The sequence below is a fragment of the Psammomys obesus genome, unplaced genomic scaffold (genome assembly GCF_907164565.1).
Source record: "Psammomys obesus unplaced genomic scaffold, mPsaObe1.curated_primary_1811, whole genome shotgun sequence".
NCBI lineage: Eukaryota > Metazoa > Chordata > Mammalia > Rodentia > Muridae > Psammomys > Psammomys obesus.
In genome coordinates, this window is record NW_026593286.1 from 35161222 (window position 1) to 35167221 (window position 6000).

Below are 6000 nucleotides of genomic sequence, written 5' to 3' on the forward strand. Positions count from 1 at the left end.
AAATTTAGGTCTTGGAATCCTGTGTGAGAATTCTGTGTATAGTTTCTTATGGACTAAACTCCCTGAATATTAAGTTGGAAGAAAAACAGACTGGGATTCTCTGTGTCGGCAGTTACTTCAGTCGGTATCTAGCGAAACTAGACATGTCATTGGGTAATCTTGGGCTGTATCTCTGTTGATGGAGCCGACCTAGTGTGTGTGGAGTTCAAAACCAGACGTGGGCACAGGCTGTAATTCCAGCCTGAAGGTAGACAAGTTCAGGGTCATTCTTGGCTATATCACAGTACGTTCAGAGCCAGCTTAGGTTACATGAGACCCTGTCTCAAAAGAAATGAAATAAAGCAGTTACTGTTAGGAACACAAATAATTGACGACGTATTTCACTATTCACTTACGCTTGTTTCTTTAGCACATAGACAGCCCTGGCTTCTCATAGCTGCTAAAAAATATTGGTAGAAACAAGTCTTAACTTTCTCTAAGGAAAAAAAAAAATCTGTGGTGTATGTCTATTTAACATTTAAAATCACAGCTAGGGCCAGGGAAATGGCTCAGTGAACGTGCTTGCCATTAGCACTTAACCTGACACAACTCTGATGGTGGTGATGGGGAAGGCAGAGATGAGAAATGGGAGCTTGTGGGCCAGAGAACAACCAGAGAGACCCTGCCTCAACAAGGTGGACGGCGAGGACTAATTCCCTAATGTCCTCTGGCCTCCATGTGTGCTGTGGCTCAGAGCGCAGCACACACACACCACATTAGAACATAATTTTGAGAGCTACAATATTTTGGATGTTACTGTTCTCTGCGCTAAGTTCTCCTGAGATATGTGGCTTTTGATTTTGTGGAAGGCAGGCCTTCCTAATTGTTATTGCTGCCCTCTCCACAGAGGTTAGACACCCTGGCCAGGATCCATGACCCCTGCCTGCCCAGAGATTCCTTCAGAGGAACATTCGTTCCCATTTAGAGTATGAGTTTCCCCTCTTTTCCCCATTCCTCTCCTTCCTTCTCTTCCCACCCCAGATCTCTGCCTTCTCGCACTGTAGTTACTTCTGCTGAGATTCTTTCTGCTGCATGGAGTCTCGCTTCTACCTGGGCCAAAGAATTTCCTTTTTCCTTCTTCCCTGGGTGTGAGCAGAACCTGCAGTGGCATGTGGCCAGCCAGCATTTCTGTGGAGAAAGGATAGAGAGGCTTACACATTACGCTAGGGAATGGGGATAGGCCTAAGCTACTGTAGATGGCACAGTTGTTTGGTTCTTCGTAGGCCAGCCACAGTCCTGAGTTCATCCTGATGGCGGCTCTGTGGTTTCCACATTGGCTTACTGTGGCTCAAACTTTTTTGTAGGTTGCACCAAAATCTAACTGAACTCCGCCTTTTCACATGACACGGTTGTTATTTTTTCACAAGAAGTGTATAACAGCCAGAGACATGTATTCTCACATGTACCTTTGATGGAGTCAGCAGTGAGGCTTGTTGAGCTCTGCCTATGACCCGTTTCAGCCTTCATTTACTAAAACAAATAGCTGAGGCGATCTATTTAAGATGAGAAGTGGCTTATTTGGTCCCATAGTTCTGGAGGTTTTGGCCCTGGTCACCTAGCTCTACTTTCTGGATTCAAAGGTGGCAAAATATAATACTTGAGTGTAGGCAGATTTGTTTACACTATTTAGATTCTTCTATCCCTCCTTTCCAACCCTTATTCCACCCCAGTCCCTTCCAAACCCTAGCACTAGGTTAGAGAGAAAGAAGGTTAGAGGGGGAAAGGAGCGCTGAGTTTACTTCCTGCTGATTAGGCTTGTTAAGTCCAGTCTTCATCTCGTCAGGACATCTTCCACCTCTTGTCTCTTCTCTTGACCCAGACTGACAAACAAGCAGGAGCAGGAACCAGCCGGAGGAACAGCACGGCTCCTCTCTTGGGACTCTGACCTTTTTACACCCTCTCTGGTAGGCCCCAGAATTAAATTCTCTGCAGCTGGCAGAACCACAGCCGTCTCAGAGCTCGAGAGAGGCAAATAGTCTGCTGCTGTGAAGCATCCTCATAGCCCATACCTGGGACTAATGCTTAGATACCCAGGTTCTTTAGGACGCCAAAGTTCTCACTACACTTAAGCATAATACTCAAGTCAACAAGGTAGAAAAGCTTGAAGACAAAGAAGTGAATGTCCATGATAGGTGAGTTGTAGGGTAAGGAATGACAAGACATCAGTAGCACCTGTAGGTCATAGTCTACAGACAGTTCTTTTGTTATCAGACTGCGAGTTATAATTTTTGAGGTAGTATAGAAAAAAAAAATCAATGAACTGAAATTCTGAGGTGGGTGAAGGTAGGGTTCTGTAAGCTGCTTGAGGCCATGTCCCAGCATGATTGCAGCCAATGGAGGTGGATGTAGAGAAGAAGTCCTCCTTAGCAGGAGGAGGCCGAATGTGGTAGCTTGAGACAGGAGACCTCCAGCTCTATAGCCAAGCTGGAACAAGATGGCTGCTGGAGGAATCCAAGGATGGCTAACACAGTGATGTCTCTGTATCCTGGTCCTGCTCAGTCACTGGCTGAGATGACAAGAAAGACAACATATCTCTGAGGCAAAAATACTTTGATCACACCATGAGACGGGTACTACAAGAAGGAATGAATTCAGAAAACACAAGGCTTACAGAGTTAACATTTAAATGCCAGAATTCGTTCAGTAAGGAAATAGGGGAACAATTTAAAAAGACAAAGTAGAAATGGCCAAAAATTCTTCAGAGAACTTAACACTCTAAAATGCCGTTTCTTATGATATAACAGCAGTTAGTTACTATTTCTTACATTCCGTTAATTTATATTTCATTATAAATAATTATAGGCGAAACATGCTCTTACAAGGATTTTCTTATGTGCATTAAATGGCAGTACATTTCAGCCTGTTTAGAATTATACTTAAATATATCGATTTTAAAAAAATGTAAAGCTTTTTTTTTTTTTTTTATCTGAATAGGGAAAAAGTGTTCACAGCATCAGCTCCATATTTGACAGCTATGCTTGGCATTTCTCATCACTGTGGGGATATCCTGGAGCCATTCTGTATGTTTTACCATCTAGTTTACTGTCTTGATAAAATCTTCCAAAACCTACCATCTGACAAGCACACATGAAAAAAATCTAATCATGACCCTGAAGATCAAATTCCTCCCAACTGCAGAGTGAATGTAAACAAGCTAAACATTTTAGAGATGACAGTGAAACATTTATGTCCAGAGAGTGGAGTTGAGAATATAGAAGAATGAGAAAACCAACATACACACACCTCTGGCGCTGTGACCTTCATGGTTTCATGAAGAGGGCTTCATTAAGAAGGTACAATAGATAGAACTGTCACATCTAATTCTAGGCATGTTGACTTGATTTCCTTTTCAAAGTAAACAGTACCAAAGATGCTTCTCTAGGAGGGGCCTGATGTCACCCTCAACCCTCAGAGGTAGGCCAGGGCTACACTGATAATCAGAATTGTTTGGGCACACTCACATCCATATGGAGCAGTATGGAAGTGCGTAACGGAGGTGCTAGATAACTCCAAGGAAACATCAGGACCGATAACATGAATTCACAGTGATGGTGATAGCACCCACAAGACCTACACAAGTTCAAACCACACAGATTCCCACCACTGAGAAGGGGAAGCGGACATAAAGCCCACCTCTAACGGAGATGCTCTCTGCAGATAATACCTGCTGGAAAAGGAAAAATCCGTTTTCTCCAATAGAGTTATTGGGGATGTTAACCACCCTCCAGGACAGGACCGATGCCCAGGAGTAGTAATGGGAAAACACAAAATGAACTCCATGATTGTGTGTGTGTGCGCACTTTGTTTTAGTATATTTTTTGTCTTATTTCCTTTTTTAAAAATTTGTTTTTAAGCTGGGCATGGTGGCACATGCCTGTAATCTCAGCACTCAGGCAGAGGCAGGTGGATTGCTGTGAGTTCGAGGCCAGCCTAGTCTACAAAGCGAGTCCAAGACAGCCAAGGCTACACAGAGAAACCCTGTCTCATAAAACCTAAAAAAAAAAAAAAAAAAAAAAAAAAGTTTAATTTTATTTTTTGTTTTGCTTTTCTTTTTAGAGCAAGAGAGAAAAAGATCATGAAGTTGGGTGGGCAGGGAGAGGAGGGTCTGGGAGGAGTTGGGGGAGGAGGAAGAATGATCAAATATATTGTATGAAAAATTTCTTTAAAACATTTAAAAAGATTATGTATGTATGTGTAGATGGGTACACAACACACATATGCACTGTGTATAATTTCAGGTAAATATGATTTCTTGAGGCTTTCTCAAACAACCTGGTGTCACTTGCTCTTCCCTCTGTATAGATTTTCCTCCTCTACAGTGGAACTGCCTTCCTCATTATTCTGTCATCGCTTCCTATCTTCACACGCTTTGGACAGTGGACTCATCTAATCTGAGCTGGATCTGATTTGAAAGGCTTTCCTGCAGTCTCCCGTGGTTTCAGAAAATACTATACAGGCTGCCAGTGGAGAGGAGCAATTAAATAATCCTCCCCAGCGGCCCCACCCGTGGACGGCGATGACCAACATGGCAAGATTTGCATAAAGGAGCAATAAGTGGCATGGCGCCCAACAGCTGTCTGATTGGATTTAAGGCTGCTTGACAGAAGGGAAAACCATGCCCGGTGCCGGAAAGCTAGCCAGCTTCCCAGGGCTAGTGAGGTCATGGACCTTAGGGGAGAATCTCCCGCTGCCCTTCTGCTGGACCAGCCTAATTCCTGACTACATCCTAAATCCTAACCTTACACTCAGAGATGAGGGTAGCGGCTAAGCCCCATCAAAGAAGCTTGTGCGTGCAGCAAGTGGGGACCGTCCCAGAAAACCAAGCTGAGCACGATGCAGACAGAGATCAGTGACTGTGGGGCGCCTCCATCTACCTCCCAGCTCAGGGCACACCACACAAGAGGAGGCAGAATGACCGCAGGAGCCAGAGTGCCACAGACTCCGCCAGGAGACTGTCTCTCCCAAAAATGGTTGCGTAAAAAAGACCGGGCCAATGGTAATATCCATGGAAGAGAAAGACTTTGTGGCGTTCCATTCCAAGGTAAAGAACAACAGGCAACTAATAATTCTGCTGGGAGAAGAGCTAGCCTCTCCAGGGATGAGACCCCTTGTTGGTCATCCCGCGCACAGCAACAGCCTGGCACAACAACAAAGTGGACGCAGCAAGCTGTCTTTATGTATACTTGCATTTACACAATACATACCTGCATATAAACATAGATACACAGCTGTGTAACCGCACAGAGAGGTGTCCATCTGAGAGTGGGGAAGACGTGTGAGGCGCTCGAGGGAGGGACTGGAGGGAGGAAAGGCAGGGGAAAGTGATGTGTTCTATTTCAATTAGAAACCTAGGGGCGAGAGAGGTGACTCAGCAGTCACGAGCACTGGCTCCTCTTCCAGAGAACCAACCGACAGCTGTAACTCCAGGGCCGGGCCCGACGCCCTCTTGTTGCCTCTGCAGATATTCATGCAGGCAAAACAGGCAAACATAAGCAAACAAAACAAAAAGCTTTTAAAATACTTACGTAGAAAAAGAGGGGCAAACTGATTACGCATCCGTTGAGATCGCTCACCCATTTTCCAATGACGGTTTCTAATACGTTACGGAGCCAGTTCTGTATTGTTTGCCCGGCGAGGCTGGGTGTTCAGTGAATTTTCTCTTTTTCAAGTGCAGAAGAGGGAGACAGTGGAAGGGACTGACCGCTAGAGGGAGCATGGGATCCACAGAGTGTTTTCCCAGTGCAGGGCCCCCTGCCTGGTGTAGGATTGGGGCTGCGTGTTTGTTTGTTTTAATTTTAATTTTAATTTTCAGCCTATCATATAACTACATCATTCATAGCCTTCCCCTTCCTCCTTCAAAACTTTCCTATATACCCCTCCTTTCTCTCTCAAATTCCTGGCGCGCGCGCGCGCGCGCCCACACACACACACACACACACACACACACACACACACACACAC